The sequence below is a fragment of the Nerophis ophidion genome, linkage group LG08, assembly GCF_033978795.1.
Source record: "Nerophis ophidion isolate RoL-2023_Sa linkage group LG08, RoL_Noph_v1.0, whole genome shotgun sequence".
Classification (NCBI taxonomy): domain Eukaryota; kingdom Metazoa; phylum Chordata; class Actinopteri; order Syngnathiformes; family Syngnathidae; genus Nerophis; species Nerophis ophidion.
In genome coordinates, this window is record NC_084618.1 from 53,626,341 (window position 1) to 53,644,710 (window position 18,370).

At 39.7% G+C, this 18,370-nt stretch overlaps 2 long non-coding RNA genes across 2 annotated transcripts; one reads left to right on the forward strand and one right to left on the reverse strand.

Annotated features, from left to right (window-relative positions):
• Positions 1-1,825: 1,825 nt before the first annotated feature.
• Positions 1,826-3,008, forward strand: LOC133557078 (uncharacterized). Its single transcript, XR_009807682.1, has 5 exons — positions 1,826-1,948; positions 2,097-2,168; positions 2,227-2,277; positions 2,356-2,526; positions 2,768-3,008. It is a non-coding gene; the product is annotated as an uncharacterized LOC133557078 (long non-coding RNA).
• Positions 3,009-7,429: 4,421 nt separating this feature from the next.
• On the reverse strand, positions 7,430-8,097 carry LOC133557079 (uncharacterized). Its single transcript, XR_009807683.1, has 4 exons — positions 7,946-8,097; positions 7,724-7,795; positions 7,615-7,665; positions 7,430-7,536 (listed from the first exon to the last, which is right to left on the reverse strand). It is a non-coding gene; the product is annotated as an uncharacterized LOC133557079 (long non-coding RNA).
• Positions 8,098-18,370: the final 10,273 nt, after the last annotated feature.

Sequence of the window (18,370 nt, forward strand, 5' to 3'; positions counted from 1 at the left end):
GGCAGCTGCTCCAGAAACAGTTCAACCATATCTTCCACCTAGTTGTAACGTCGGTATCAACTTGTTTTCCGTGATCCCCTTCTCAGCTTGACTCGCTTTCAGGGCCTCACTCGCAATGGCACTCCTGTGGAAGTATCCGGGGATTTGCCTGATCCTCCCCAGCACCCGTGACACAGTACCAATCTTCAGACCCTTTTGGGCTGCGAGGTTGAGCGTGTGTGCATAACACGTTAGAGAATTTAAGTCCGTACCTTCTGTCAAAGATGATTTATGGGGGGTCATAAATCAATGATTTATGAGGGGTCAAGGTCAAAGGTCAATGATTTATGAGGGGTCAAGGTTAAAGGTCAACGTCAAAGTCAAAGGTCAGGGTCAAATGTTAAGGTCAAGTGGGTGTGGCTTACCCCGGAAGAGGGTGGAGTTAAGACCTGCGGTGGGAGTGGTTAAACCAGGAAGAGGGTGGAGTTAAGACCTGACGAGGGAACAAAGGAGGGTTCAGTTTTTTATGGAAGCTTGAGAATGTCATCTGAGCAGCATGTGACCATCCATTTGACAGTTTAAATGTTTACGATCGTTTGAAACAACTTCCAGATTTTGATGTATTGATGGCTGGGAATGTTACGTGTGGAGATGTGGACACGCACGCACTTCACACACGCACACGCACGCACACACACACACACACACACACACACACACACACACACACACACACACACACACACACACACACACGCACACACACACACGCAGAGGAGGGGTACAAAAGGGCGGTGTAAGGCTTAGTCATTATTTGGAGCTTTATACGTTAGCGTAAAGACTTTGTTCGATTCGGTCATGATTAGTGAAACGCCTGTGTCGATTTATAAAAATAATAAAACTTACATTGACGCTCCGCAAAAAAGTCGAGTGTTTCTAAATCGTATTCAGATGCCACCGACCGAGTCTTTGCGTGAGAAATGGGACTTGGAAGCGTACGGGATGGAGGGATCTTTTGGATTTGTATTCAGATACGAAATGGGTGATATCTGCTTATTTCAGCTAAAAGAAAGAAGAGACGGAAGCCCTTTCTCGATATTTTCATCGTTATCTACCGTGGATTGGGAAGTTTTTGTTACGTGGGGAGATGTGGACACGCACACACACGCACACACGCACACACACACATACACGCACACACACACACACACACACACACACACACACACACACACACACACACAAATACACATTCGTACGCACACATCGTTAAGACCAGAAGAGGGGACAAAGGAGGGTTCAGTTTTTAAGGAAGCTTAAGAATGTCATATGAATAGCAACTGACCAGCCATTTGACAGTTTAAATGTTTACGATCGTTTGAAACAACTTCCATACCTCACGAAAACATATTTAAACAGATGGAGAAACTATCGCAGAACACAGTGTAACCTAGCAACTGACCATCCATTTGACAGTTTAAATGTTTACGATCGTTTGAAACAACAGGTCAGTTTGGGGACAAAGGAGGGTTCAGTTTTTTATGGAAGCTTGAGAATGTCATATGAATAGCAACTGACCATCCATTTGACAGTTTAAATGTTTACGATCGTTTGAAACAACAGGTCAGTTTGGGGACAAAGGAGGGTTCAGTTTTCTAAGGAAACTTGAGAATGTCATATGAATAGCAACTGACCATCCATTTGACAGTTTAAATGTTTACGATCGTTTAAAACAACTTCCATACCTCACGAAAACATATTTAAACAGATGGAGAAACTATCGCAGAACACAGTGTAACCACGATTTGCAGAATGAAAGGTAATTTCTTTTTTTTTTTTTTCATTCCTTGTAACACGTCTGTTTAATGTTACTATAATAAGTATTTATTCGAACTAAAAACAGTCGAACATCGAGTTGAAATTCACCCACCACCAAGGGATCTCCTAACAGAGTCTCCAATCCTTTTGTGTAAGTACCGATTTTTTTTTTTACTGTATTCATTTCATTACCTCCGTTTTTACCACGTTATTAGACAATGGTTTAACTCCGTTTAAGCATTTAAACGTTAAAAGCATTGCACGTGTACGACGTTGTAATACCTTTTTTTTTTTAACAGCCGATGACGACGAAGTGAAAGACGAAGAACTTTGTTTGATCGATCTTACAAAGTTGGAAGATGATTATCGAGGTGTGTTTAAACCTTCGAATTATTTAATATTATGTGTATTCATTATTATGTTTTATAGAGGATTCGCCGGAAGAGACCAACGCGATCCCTTTAACCCAATCGCAGTCTGGTGAGTCAAATAATTCTCATTTTTACAAGAAAAAAAACATGCGGTATACAATACATATATACATATATTTACTTACAGATTTTCCGTTTACATCTCCTGCTCGCTGGTCTCCCTCAACGCTGGCGGGTCCGTCAACGGCCATTCCAGGCAGAGGAGAAGGCTTGATTGCGCCAAAGACTCCAGACATCGAATCCTTGCTCCGAGGGGAAATCATCGAAAACGACGGTGAATGTCCGACAGGCACCCGCTGTAAGTTTTTCTCGTTTTCTGTAAGCTTTTTAAGATTCTCAGGAGCTTTAAAGAGCTCCTCTCATTCCAATGTCTTTCGCTCAAATGAATTTCCCGCCAGGAGTAGTAGGCGGGGTCCGGGGGAAGGAGGGGGTGGGTTTATTTCCGGCTATGCCTGCATGAGTGGAGATGACAGCGCCACATGTGGTTAAAGCCGGTATATATATATTTGTTTAATTTTTTTTTTTTTTTTTTTCCACAGGCAACAAACGCAGGAGGAAGCGTAGATGCGCCCGCCAGCTCGACAAACATGATAGAAACAGAAGAAGGCTGAAACAGTACTATCGTATACTGGCTCGCACTCTCATGAAGATGGCAGACATGATTTGATACATACTGGTTTGTTATATCTGTTCCATTCGAATTATTTTTTCTTTTTTTTTCTTTAGAGAAATATAATGGGTGTAGTTCCATCTGAATTAGATGTAGTTATTGTAGAAGATGAAGACATTTGTAATCATCAATTAGATCCAAACAACCAGATAGAATGGGAACCAAACGATGATCCGTCTTTGCAAGATGATATTAATGTGTTAAATTCAAACACAAACACACAAGCCTCTACACAGCATCACGATGTGTTGGGAGGGGCGACACCCTCGGGGGAATGTTTGGATTTTTCGGAGGTGGTGGGGGTCATGCAGGACCAACCGTCAACAGCTGACCAATCAATTTCAAATGAGACCCAGAGGGGTGATGGGGTAAATGTCTTGAGGAGGGAAACATTCAACAATATACAACTATCCAGCGTTTTAACTTTTCCTCAAAACAACGATGTAACAGATTACGCCACATTTTACCGCCGAGTCTTGGGGAGCCTTAAAAAGCTGACACAGATGGTAACTAAGGAAGCTAGACCCGACGATATCATTCAATTGGAGTTATCCGGTGAAAGTGCAAATCAACATACTTCATTTACATTTCGAAACGATGCCGGGGCTGTGATGAATGCTTTTCAAGACGTGTTAGATCTGTTGGTACAATCAAACGTTGAAATATTGAACGATGAAGAAATACAGGTGATGGTCCAGGTGATATATAACCCGCGAGGTGGTGTAAGAAGAAAAATCGAAACCCTTTTGGAACATGAAATCCGCAGAAAAAAAGCTTGTTATCTTTACAATCCATTAAACTCGAATAATCAACTATGTTTTGCCATTAGCCTAGCAAGTCTGATACATCCTGAATTTACAGATAGCCAGGCTGTGGCGGAGGCTGAAAAAATACAGAGAAAAGCGGGCTTAGACGAACAGACTTCCGTCACTTTCAGTCATATTCGTGAATTTGAAAAAGTGGTACGTCGTAAAATTGTCATACTGTACAGAGAAGAGGGCCAACGACCCCTCTCACGGTTCGAGACGGATTACCCCAAATCAGAAAATCCGTTGTATCTGTATTTATCTCAGAATCATTACAGCGGTATCATTAACATTAAAGGTTTTTTGTCAAAACCGTACGTTTGTCACTACTGTTACCAAGGGTACGACAAACCCAACAGACACAAATGCGACGGCTATTGCTTGGTCTGTACACAAAACGGGTGTGTAAAAATAGAGGGGAAAACTGTGCTTTGCAGGGATTGCAACATGTGGTGTCGTTCTCCTGCATGTCTCCTCAGACACAGGGTAAAACACCGGGTTATGGAAAAACTCGTCAGCAACTGCGATCGGCGAAAGAAATGCCTTAAATGCAACCTATTTTACGATGTACCTGTGGCTACAGGTATCGCTAAACACACGTGCCCTAAGTTAAAATGTCAAATATGTAAAGAAGAGCTACCTCGCAGTGACTCAGAGACACCTGAAACACGACATCTTTGCTATATACAACCCCAACCACGTGAAGTAAACCACAATGATAATATCATATTCTATGATTTTGAGACGTTTGTCGATGACAATCCCACTCACATTCCCTTTCTAGTCTGTACCAAGACGCTGCAAGGAGAAGAGTGGTGTGCTTTTGGACTGGATTGTGTTACAGTTTTCCTCAATCATTTCAGGAAACCTCGTTATCTTAAATCTACATTTATAGCCGACAATTCGAGAGGATTTGACGGTTACTTGATTCTGAGAGGCATGGTACAGCTGGGTATAGCACCCTTAATTATCATGCAGGGGAGTAAAGTTCTCTGTTTTAAAGACCCTGATTTTTTGCAAAAATACATTGACTCGCTTTCCTTCCTTACCATGACGCTTAGCGCTATGCCAAAAGCGTTAGGACTCGGTGATTGCTGGTCCAAGGGGTATTTTCCTCACAAATTTAGTTCGGAGGAACATTTAAATTATGTCGGAAAATACCCCGCAATCAGCAATTACGGTGTAGAACGCATGACACCTGTTGAACGCACCAAGTTTGAGACGTGGTATCAAAATGAGAAAAGCGAGGTCTTTGATTTTCAAAAACAAGCGGTACACTACTGTAAAAACGACGTCAATGTTCTTCGTGAGGGTTGCATCAAATTTAGAGCCGAGTTTACGAGCGAGACGGGTGTTGACCCCTTCTCCCGTATCACCATAGCCTCGGCCTGCATGAAGGTGTTTGTGACTAATTTCCTCGAGCCGCGTTCTCTAGCCATACCTTCCCCGGATAACTACCGAGGGTTGTGTAAAAAATACTCACACACCAGCATCCAATGGTTAGAATGGGAGTCGCATCATCGTGGTATTTTCATTCAGCATGCTTTAAACAAAGGCGAAAAACAGATGGGGGCATACTTTGTGGATGGGTTTGCTATAATCGGTGGCAAACCATTCGTCTGGGAATTTCAGGGGTGTTTTTATCACGGATGCCCGACGTGTTTCGAACCCGGTGCTGTATGCCCTTTGACAAACACACCGAGGGAATGTGAGTGTGATTGTCATCGACAAATGTCTCAAAATCATAGAATATGATATTATCATTATGGTTTACTTCACGTGGTTGGGGTTGTATATAGCAAAGATGTCGTGTTTCAGGTGTCTCTGAGTCACTGCGAGGTAGCTCTTCTTTACATATTTGACATTTTAACTTAGGGCACGTGTGTTTAGCGATACCTGTAGCCACAGGTACATCGTAAAATAGGTTGCATTTAAGGCATTTCTTTCGCCGATCGCAGTTGCTGACGAGTTTTTCCATAACCCGGTGTTTTACCCTGTGTCTGAGGAGACATGCAGGAGAACGACACCACATGTTGCAATCCCTGCAAAGCACAGTTTTCCCCTCTATTTTTACACACCCGTTTTGTGTACAGACCAAGCAATAGCCGTCGCATTTGTGTCTGTTGGGTTTGTCGTACCCTTGGTAACAGTAGTGACAAACGTACGGTTTTGACAAAAAACCTTTAATGTTAATGATACCGGTGTAATGATTCTGAGATAAATATAGATACAACGGATTTTCTGATTTGGGGTAATCCGTCTCGAACCGTGAGAGGGGTCGTTGGCCCTCTTCTCTGTACAGTATGACAATTTTACGACGTACCACTTTTTCAAATTCACGAATATGACTGAAAGTGACGGAAGTCTGTTCGTCTAAGCCCGCTTTTCTCTGTATTTTTTCAGCCTCCGCCACAGCCTGGCTATCTGTAAATTCAGGATGTATCAGACTTGCTAGGCTAATGACAAAACATAGTTGATTATTCGAGTTTAATGGATTGTAAAGATAACAAGCTTTTTTTCTGCGGATTTCATGTTCCAAAAGGGTTTCGATTTTTCTTCTTACACCACCTCGAGGGTTATGTATCACCTGGACCATCACCTGTATTTCTTCATCGTTCAATATTTCAACGTTTGATTGTACCAACAGATCTAACACGTCTTGAAAAGCATTCATCACAGCCCCGGCATCGTTTCGAAATGTAAATGAAGTATGTTGATTTGCACTTTCACCGGATAACTCCAATTGAATGATATCGTCGGGTCTAGCTTCCTTAGTTACCATCTGTGTCAGCTTTTTAAGGCTCCCCAAGACTCGGCGGTAAAATGTGGCCTAATCTGTTACATCGTTGTTTTGAGGAAAAGTTAAAATGCTGGATAGTTGTATATTGTTGAATGTTTCCCTCCTCAAGACATTTACCCCATCACCCCTCTGGGTCTCATTTGAAATTGATTGGTCAGCCGTTGACGGTTGGTCCTGCATGACCCCCACCACCTCCGAAAAATCCAAACATTCCCCCGAGGGTGTCGCCCCTCCCAACACATCGGGATGCTGTGTAGAGGCTTGTGTGTTTGTGTTTGAATTTAACACATTAATATCATCTTGCAAAGACGGATCATAGTTTGGTTCCCATTCTATCTGGTTGTTTAGATCTAAATGATGATTACAAATGTCTTCATCTTCTACAATAACTACATCTAATTCAGATGGAACTACACCCATTATATTTCTCTAAAGAAAAAAAAAGAAAAAATAATTCGAATGGAACAGATATAACAAACCAGTATGTATCAAATCATGTCTGCCATCTTCATGAGAGTGCGAGCCAGTATACGATAGTACTGTTTCAGCCTTCTTCTGTTTCTATCATGTTTGTCGAGCTGGCGGGCGCATCTACGCTTCCTCCTGCGTTTGTTGCCTGTGGAAAAAAAAAAAATAAAAAAAAAATTAAACAAATATATATATACCGGCTTTAACCACATGTGGCGCTGTCATCTCCACTCATGCAAGCATAGCCGGAAATAAACCCACCCCCTCCTTCCCCCGGACCCCGCCTACTACTCCTGGCGGGAAATTCATTTGAGCGAAAGACATTGGAATGAGAGGAGCTCTTTAAAGCTCCTGAGAATCTTAAAAAGCTTACAGAAAACGAGAAAAACTTACAGCGGGTGCCTGTCGGACATTCACCGTCGTTTTCGATGATTTCCCCTCGGAGCAAGGATTCGATGTCTGGAGTCTTTGGCGCAATCAAGCCTTCTCCTATGCCTGGAATGGCCGTTGACGGACCCGCCAGCGTTAAGGGAGACCAGCGAGCAGGAGATGTAAACGGAAAATCTGTAAGTAAATATATGTATATATGCATTGTATACCGCATGTTTTTTTTCTTGTAAAAATGAGAATTATTTGACTCACCAGACTGCGATTGGGTTAAAGGGATCGCGTTGGTCTCTTCCGGCGAATCCTCTATAAAACAAATTAATGAATACACATAATATTAAATAATTCAAAGGTTTAAACACACCTCGATAATCATCTTCCAACTTTGTAAGATCGATCAAACAAAGTTCTTCGTCTTTCACTTCGTCGTCATCGGCTGTTAAAAAAAAAAAAGGTATTACAACGTTGTACACGTGCAATGCTTTTAACGTTTAAATGCTTAAACGGAGTTAAACCATTGTCTAATAACGTGGTAAAAACGGAGGTAATGAAATGAATATAGTAAAAAAAAAAAATCGGTACTTACACAAAAGGATTGGAGACTCTGTTAGGAGATCCCTTGGTGGTGGGTGAATTTCAACTCGATGTTCGACTGTTTTTAGTTCGAATAAATACTTATTATAGTAACATTAAACAGACGTGTTACAAGGAATGAAAAAAAAAAAAAAAGAAATTACCTTTCATTCTGCAAATCGCGGTTACACTGTGTTCTGCGATAGTTTCTCCATCTGTTTAAATATGTTTTCGTGAGGTATGGAAGTTGTTTCAAACGATCGTAAACATTTAAACTGTCAAATGGATGGTCAGTTGCTATTCATATGACATTCTCAAGCTTCCTTAGAAAACTGAACCCTCCTTTGTCCCCAAACTGACCTGTTGTTTCAAACGATCGTAAACATTTAAACTGTCAAATGGATGGTCAGTTGCTATTCATATGACATTCTCAAGCTTCCATAAAAAACTGAACCCTCCTTTGTCCCCAAACTGACCTGTTGTTTCAAACGATCGTAAACATTTAAACTGTCAAATGGATGGTCAGTTGCTAGGTTACACTGTGTTCTGCGATAGTTTCTCCATCTGTTTAAATATGTTTTCGTGAGGTATGGAAGTTGTTTCAAACGATCGTAAACATTTAAACTGTCAAATGGCTGGTCAGTTGCTATTATATGACATTCTTAAGCTTCCTTAAAAACTGAACCCTCCTTTGTCCCCTCTTCTGGTCTTAACGATGTGTGCGTACGAATGTGTATTTGTGTGTGTGTGTGTGTGTGTGTGTGTGTGTGTGTGTGTGTGTGTGTGTGTGTGCGTGTGTGTGTGTGCGTGTGTGCGTGTGTGTGCGTGTCCACATCTCCCCACGTAACAAAAACTTCCCAATCCACGGTAGATAACGATGAAAATATCGAGAAAGGGCTTCCGTCTCTTCTTTCTTTTAGCTGAAATAAGCAGATATCACCCATTTCGTATCTGAATACAAATCCAAAAGATCCCTCCATCCCGTACGCTTCCAAGTCCCATTTCTCACGCAAAGACTCGGTCGGTGGCATCTGAATACGATTTAGAAACACTCGACTTTTTTGCGGAGCGTCAATGTAAGTTTTATTATTTTTATAAATCGACACAGGCGTTTCACTAATCATGACCGAATCGAACAAAGTCTTTACGCTAACGTATAAAGCTCCAAATAATGACTAAGCCTTACACCGCCCTTTTGTACCACTCCTCTGCGTGTGTGTGTTTGTGCGTGTGCGTGTGTGAAGTGCGTGCGTGTCCACATCTGCACACGTAACATTCCCAGCCATCAATACATCGAAATCTGGAAGTTGTTTCAAATGATCGTAAACATTTAAACTGTCAAATGGATGGTCACATGCTGCTCAGATGACATTCTCAAGCTTCCATAAGCTCCCACCGCAGGTCTTAACTCCACCCTCTTCCGGGGTAAGCCACACCCACTTGACCTTGACATTTGACCCTGACCTTTGACTTTGACCTTTAACCTTGACCCCTCATAAATCATTGACCTTTGACCTTGACCCCTCATAAATCATTGGCCTTTGACCTTGACCCCTCATAAATCATTGATTTATGACCCCCCATAAATCATTTTTGACAGAAGGTACGGACTTAAATTCTCTCACGTTATGTGTGTTAGCTCATCAAGCTGCATGGCAGCAGTCATGTTAGGTGCGTTCTCTGTAACAATCACCAAATCAGTGAGCGTCAGCCCCCATTCCTTTGTGACTGAGTGAAATGTTTCATTCACGTTAATAGCAGTATGGCTTTCATGCATCACCCTTGTTTGCAAGACTTGAGACTGGAGCTGCCATTCATCTGTGATGTAGTGCGCGGTGAATGTGGCGTATGACTCTGTGATCCTAGAGGTCCTGTGATCACAGGTAAGAGCTACTCTGCTAGCTTTAGTCACAGCTTACCCCTCTTTTAGCTTCGTCTCTCTGTAAAGTGAAGGTACAATATTGTCTGTAAAAACAGAGCGTGATGGGATGTCATACCGTGGCTCAATAGTTTTGATCATGAACCTGAAGCCTTCTCTCTCTCCACAGCGCTGTATGGTCGCAGGTCTTTTGCAATGAAACAAGCGATGGATCCGATTATCTTCTTTGCCCGTTCAGAACTGGTTGGTAATTTTGTAAAGTGGTGAAGTGTACATGTTCAGTTGCCGGTGTTAGTGGATGATCCTTTTCCTCTGATAACTCTGGGTGGTGTCTGTCTAAGTGAGCGCGGGAATTTGAAGTATTCCCAAAATACTTAACTTTAGCGTTGCAAAGTCTGCAAATCGCATGAGTCCTGTCAAGCCTATTCTTGCCATGGTAAAATCCAAAGTATCTCCAAACGTCTGCTATCAAAGTCCACGGAGGCGGTTGTATTCCTTCTTCAGGCTGCTCCGTTTCTTATTCTTCTACCTGCATTTCAGCGGCAACACAACAACACTACACTCCCCATTCTAGCTAGCCACCAGGAAGCCACGCTGCGTATTGCGCAATACCTACGGTAGCCCAGAAAGCACATACACATTGCCAGGAGCAGGGGAAGAAAATACATTTTAAGATAATGAGAATGGATACTGAATCGTACAACGTGAGAATGGCGATTTGAATTCAAATCGATTTTTCCCACACCCCTAATTGTTATGGTATTGCTGTGTATTGTTTTGTTGGATTGATAGAAAAAAAAAAAAAGATTTTTAAAAAATGAGAATCGATTCCCACACCCCTATTATATATATATATATATATATATATATATATATATATATATATATATATATATATATATATATATATATATAATTTTATGTATGCTCTGTCTGATTCTAGTGGCTAAGAGACCACCGTGGCCAGTGACTACAAAGAACTTCAATCGTTCCTGCGAAGAAGGCTTATTTCTTTGATGTGTGCCATAAGGGCATAAGTGCAGGGTGGGGACCAACATATCCAAACAGAAACAATAAATAAACACACACATTCTCACACACACATAGGCTAATATCCACCTGGACACCAGATGGTTCATCAGCAGGTCTCTATTTGTCCTCTTGAACAGGAAACAGATCGCTGAGGGCCAAACTGTTACATAATTACTACAGGACCAACACACACACACAAGTGAATATAGGCAGCACACAATACACACCTCATTATGTATACAAACATGTCACATGGTGCAATGGTTGTCAAATAGGTCACTCAAACTTTCCCTCCCTCCCTTCATGCATTTCAGCAGAGCTGTCAGGTGGCTTTTCATTCTCACTGTCGCAGCACACACACACACACACACACACACACACACACACACACACACACACACACACACACACACAAACATAGTGAGAAAATAGGGCACCTGTGTTGGCGCACACACAAACAATGACATTTAAGTTAATCAAGCATAATAATAAGAGGATTTCCAGTTCAATGCTGCAAGATGGCCTTCTCACAGTGCAAAACCAAAACCATACCAGTTCATCTGCAGTGAAATGTTTCCTCTCTCCCGGGGGATGGAAGACGAACGTAAACTCCAGGGAACAAACACTTTTTGACCACAGTTCAGCTATTGTGGTGTAAGCTTCACCATTACTGGGAGAGAAACAATGACAAATATTCGACTCAGCAATGCCTTCTGATCCAAAAAAAATATGGCCTTCATCATCCGTGGTCAGTCAGCCTTCGGCCGGCCGCCTGTTGCTGAGTAACAAGGCAATACACATTGGAAAGGTCACATGACCAAAGAGGAGAAAGTTATTGGAAAGCATCACATCTACATTAGAAAAGAAGTAGGAAGAAGCAGCGCTTACCTAATCTTACGCATTATCTAAAAAAAAAAGAACGAGATAAACAGGACAAATATAAATAAAGTTGCATATAATATAAATACATTTATAAAAAATATACAATACAGATCGAAATGTCAAGGAAATACGAAACATTTAAATTGCATGTGTATGTCTCATGGGCACGCATGAGCTTCAAACAATTAAATCCCACTATTTGGTCCTGAAGACGGGAAGGTCACGGGCAGATCTTACTCAGGTTTGGAGAAGATCAGATACCGTCCGTGATGGAAAACAAGTGAAGAGTCTGGTAAGGTTTTTAATAATAGTTTGAAGGACATAAATAAAAAACCTAAAAAAAACCTGCACCGACCTCACTGATTCCAGACATGGGTCTACCAGCATGGACTCCTATCAGACATCCTTTGGCCCTTGCTCATATATGACGTTATGATGACTGTTGTGGAGAGATTCGAGCTGGTCCTATTTTGCAACTTGTGCAACATCGCTCTGTACAGGAACGCCTACGAGCTCAGGTTCCTTCTTACCTCTTTCCGGAAGAGGTTTTTTATTGACTCAAGCAAGAGAGCATCACTAATATGCCAAATCGAGACAAACAACAAAGGGTCTCGGCATCATTGGGAGGACAGGGAGAAAGTGGAAGACGGGAGAGGCAGTACAACAGACTGAAGCTTTCCATTGACCCAAGTGAACAACATAAGTGGAAAGTAGAGGTAGTGATGTCAGGTTTTGGCAGCACAAATCCTGGATGAGGTGGTAGCAGGCGATGGAGCGGACTGTCACTTGGAAGTGGAATCCACAAAGAATCTATTTCCTTATTCAGGGGGTTTGTGATGTTTTACCCAGCCTCATCTTATTGGGCAAGCTGTCCTAAGACTCTGAGCAAAGGCCGCTAGCAGGAGACATGAACAAGTCCTCAAGTCCATTGTTAAGGCGATCAACAAGGGGATAAGTGCTGTCAGACCTATTAACACTACCACTAAAAACATCCGGTTTGTCAAGGAAGGAGTGGATCCAAGTCACAGAACCAAGAACCAAGAACCAAGAACCAAGACCCACCTGGGGTCTGCTTACAGCAGTACACAACTGGGTGATGTCACTTGAACTGGAGCAGCAGCTTATCATTCTATCTCATATTATTCAGGCTGCATTGAAACCAGACATCATCTTGGTCTCTTTGCAAGAAAGGATAAATGCTCTTGTTGGAGATGACTGTGTCCTGGATTGGGAGAAAAACAATGAAAGAGGCTCAAGAGAGGAAGAGGGAAAACTATCAGGAGCTGGTGGAAGACCAGGTGCATTTCTCACTGGCACTCATCCAGGGCGGACATTCTCCTTTCCACTCCCTTGACTCTCCTCCTTGCTCATTTGACTTGTCTTGTCTTAACCTTCCTGTTGCCTCTTTTTGCACTGCTCTCCAAATCTAAACATTGCAGCTATTTAACTGGCCAAAATGAAATTGACAAGATCTTGGGTTTGGGGGAGCCTGCTTGTCGTGACGGAGCGGTTTATATTTATATATTTATCTGTACAGTAATCTATTTATTTATTTATATACATTTATATATATTTATATGTATATTTATATATTATTTATTTATATTTATTACATATGCACCTTATTGCTTTTTTTTATCCTGCACTACCATGAGTACTTAGGGTAACCTCTTTTAAATTCATAATTTTATCATCAAGAAGATTATACTTTTTTCCCCCCTTCTTTATGAATGTTTTGTCTTTTACTTTTTGATGTTCAGTTCAGTTCAGTTCAGTTTCAGTTTAGTTCGAACATGCATACAATACAATGTAATGCATCACACATTTCCAGTTGTTTCATTACAGCATGTCCGAAAAGTAGTAGGAAGAAGTAGAGTGTATTTAATCCTACCCCTTTTCATACCATAGCAATTTTATCCTATTTCCTTGTTCTTTGTAACAGAACAGTGAATAAATAAAGAATACATATAAAATATATACCATAATAAGTAAACAAATATTAAATACATAAATAATCTTAATCTAAAAAAAAGGGTTCAAGATGCTCATCATAATTATTGTTCTGTGTACTTTGTGAACACTTGTAGTTTGAACAGTCTCTTAAAATGAATCCTATTGGTGCTTTATTTGATTTCTTTGGTTAGTCCATTACATTATTTAATCCCACATACGGATATGCTTAAGTTTCTAAGTGTTGTACGAGCATACAAATATAATTTACTGCACCTGGAAAAAAATATAGGGTAACTATCATATTTTGTTAACACTTTTATTACAAACCCCGTTTCCATATGAGTTGGGAAATTGTGTTAGATGTAAATATAAACAGAATACAATGATTTGCGAATCATTTTCAACCCATATTCAGTTGAATATGCTACAAAGACAACATATTTGATGTTAAAAATGATAAACTTTTTTTTTTTGCAAACAATCATTACCTTTAGAATTTGATACCAGCAACACGTGATAAAGAAGTTTCGAAAGGTGGTAATAAATACCGATAAAGTTAAGGAATGCTCATCAAACACTTATTTGGAACATCCCACAGGTGTGCAGGCTAATTGGGAACAGATGGGTGCCATGATTGGGTATAAAAACAGCTTCCCAAAAAATGCTCAGTCTTTCACAAGAAAGGATGGGGCGAGGTACACCCCTTTGTCCACAACTGCGTGACCAAATAGTCAAACAGTTTAAGAACAACGTTTGTCAAAGTCCAATTGCAAGAAATTTAAGGATTTCAACATCTACGGTCCATAATACCATGAAAAGGTTCAGAGAATCTGGAGAAATCACTTCACGTAAGCCGCATGGCGGGAAACCAACATTGAATGACCGTGACCTTCGATCCCTCAGATGGCACTGTATCAAAAACCGACATCAGTGTGTAAAGGATATCACCTTATGGGCTCAGGAAAACTTCAGAAAACCACTGTCACTAAATACAGTTTATCGCTACATCTGTAAGTGTGAGTTAAAGCTCTACTATGCAAAGCCAAAGCCATTTATCAACAACATCCAGAGACACCGCCGACATCTCTGGGCCCGAGATCATCTAAGATGGACTGATGCAAAGTGGAAAAGTGTTCTCTGGTCTGACGAGTCCACATTTCAATTTGTTTTTTTGAAACGGTGAACGTCATGTCCTCCAGACCAAAGAGGAAAACTACCACCATGACTGTTCTAGTTGCAAACGAAATGCTGATATAGCTCGAAAAGCACGCCAAATGAGGAGAGAGAAGAAAATTCTACAAACTTGGACAGCGAACTGTAAAGTATTCATCAAACTCAACGGTACTCCGGAGAACGCCAAAGTGCTGGTGATTAGAAACATGGAAGATCTGAACGAATATGACGTTTGAACTGGACTGTAAGGTAAAAGCAACTAAACACAATCATGACACACATTGACAATACGCAAGATGCAACCCATGACACGAGCCACATCATTCAGTTGATAAATGAATATGACAATGTACAGTTGAAAGCATCCCAATACACTGAGCAGCACCTACAAGACATGGAACAGGATATAGACCCGGACAATAATTTCCTCCTCAATATCAATGAGAACTGCTGCTACTATACCAATGAACAGTACAACCAGAATATTATTACTAAAGGCAAATTATCAATTATCCATTTTAATAGTAGAAGCTTAAATAGGAATTTCAAGGACATCAAGGACTATTTACACACATTTTCACAACCATTTAACATAATTGCAGTATCTGAAACTTGGATTAACAGTGAAAACGTGTCAGATTTTGAACTGGATGGTTATGACTTTATTAATATAAATAGACAAAACAAGGGGGGTGGAGGGGTGGCAATCTATGTGGATAGCACCTTGAGATTCAAACGTCTGGATGATATGACAACTGTGGTTGATAACCTACTTGAATGTCTAACGGTTGAAATTTGTATGGAAAAAAGTAGAAATGTCATTATTAGTTGTATATACAGATCACCAGGTGCAAGCATTGCACATTTTACAGATAGGATGGAATGCCTGTTTTCAAAGAAGAGTAATGTTAATAAAGCTGTCTTCATTTGTGGAGACTTTAATATCGACCTTTTAAATCCCAGTAAAAATAACGATATAGTTAATTTCATTGACACAATGTACAGTATAAGTTTATATCCCAAAATCACCAGACCTAGTCGAATTTCATCCCACTCTGCCACTCTAATCGACAACATATTTACCAACGATATTGAAAATAAGACCGTAAGTGGGCTATTGATCAAAGATATCACTGACCACCTCCCAGTTTTTCTGATATTTGATGGTAACTACAGGACAAAAAAATTAGAAAAGCCAACCCAATACAGAAGAACGAGATCAGAGGAATCCATTAGTTCATTTAAACATGATTTACTGGAGCAGAATTGGGATGTAATTTATGAAAATGGTGATGTTAATAGTGCTTACAATATATTTTTGAGAATATTTAGGTCATTATATGATAAAAATTGCCCAATAAAAGAATGCATCAGCAAAGGAAAGTATACGAATTGTCCTTGGATCACAAAGGGATTGCAAAATGCTTGTAAAAAGAAAAACACTCTTTACAGGGAATTTATAAGATTGAAAACAAAAGAAGCAGAAAATAAATATAAAAAATATAAAAACAAGTTAACTAATATTATGAGGTCAAATAAGAGGGATTATTATAAGAAATTACTAGATGATAATAAAAATAATATCAAAGGAATATGGAATTTATTAAACATTATTATAAGAAACAGTACCTCTTCAAATAACTATCCAACGTATTTCATGAATGATGGTAAAGAAAATGATAATATTGAAGATGTAGCTAATGCCTTCAATAAATTCTTTGTAAGTATTGGACCCGAATTTGCAGCAAAAATCCCAGAGCCACGGACAACTGGTAAAAATATGGAGGGATTGTTGGAGATAAATCTCAATTATATGTTTTTAAATGCAGTGGGTGAAGAAGAAGTGTTGGATATTGTAAACAAATGTAAGAACAAAATGTCCACAGACTGCAATGACATTAGTATGGCATTGGTGAAAAATGTCATTACAGGAATATCCAAACCATTAACATATATCTGTAATCTGTCATTTCAAACCGGCACATTTCCGAATGAAATGAAAATAGCTAAAGTTATACCTCTGTTTAAAACTGGGAGCAAACATCACTTCACAAACTATAGACCCGTCTCTTTACTTCCACAATTCTCTAAAATATTAGAAAAACTATTCAATAACAGGTTAGATGCATTTATAGAAAAACATAATTTACTCCCTGACTGTCAATATGGGTTTAGATCAAACAGATCTACATCAATGGCAATCATTGAAACAATAGAGGAAATCACAAATGCCATAGACAAGAAACAATATGCAATGGGAATATTTATTGATCTAAAAAAAGCATTTGACACAATTAACCATGGTATATTAATCAATAAAATGGAAAAGTATGGAATCAGGGGAGTTGTACTAGACTGGCTTAAAAGTTACTTAAATAAGAGACAACAGTTTGTGAAGTTGGGGAATTGCTGTTCATCGTGTTTGGACATTGCTTGTGGTGTCCCCCAGGGGTCAGTGTTGGGGCCAAAATTGTTCATCCTGTATATCAATGATATCTGTAAAGTGTCTACATTATTGAAATTAGTGTTATTTGCTGATGACACTAATATTTTTTGTTCAGGGGATGATTTAAATCAATTACAGGAAGTCATTATGGAAGAAATGAGTAAACTAAAAGCTTGGTTTGACTATAATAAATTGTCATTAAACCTGACTAAGACTAAGTTAATGCTGTTTGGAAAGAGGACACGTGAAACAAGGGTACGGATACAAATAGATGGGGTGGATATTGAAAGGGTTTTTGAAATAAAATTCCTTGGAGTTACAATTGACTATCAAATTAACTGGAAACCACATACAAAACATGTACAGTCTAAGCTGTCAAGAAGCATCTCAGTAATAAATAAAGCAAAGCAGGTTCTAGATCACAAATCACTCCACATTCTCTACTGTTCATTAGTTTTACCATATTTAACCTACTGTGTGGAAGTCTGGGGGAATAATTATAAAAGCTCATTAAACTCAATAACTATACTTCAGAAAAGTACGTATCATCAACAATGTGGGATATCTGGACCATACTCATTCACTATTCTTACAGTCAAAAATATTGAAATTTAATGATATTATTTTGTATCAAACTGCACAAATAATGTATAAAGCCAAAATAAATAAACTCCCAGGAAGCATTCAAAAATTGTTCAGCACACGAGAGGGGGATTATAACTTAAGGGGAAATTTTAATTTCAAAATGCTTAGTTGTAGAACGACCATCAAAAGTTTTTGTATTTCAGTCTGTGGAGTGAAACTATGGAATGGTTTGAATGTGGAGTTAAAGCAATGTCCAAACATAAACCAGTTTAAAAAGAAGTTTAGGTACATGGTATTCCAGAGGTACAGACATGAAGAAGGGCTTTGATATTGGGTTTCTTGTGTTACAAAACAGTTAGGGGCTGCCCATTGAGGCACTGGTACTGCTGTTTCTTTTTTTTTTTTCATGATACTATTTCCATGAGCACTTGTGGTAACGGTGTGGCTATGTATGTGTGTAGTGTGCATATGTATGTATATATTTATCA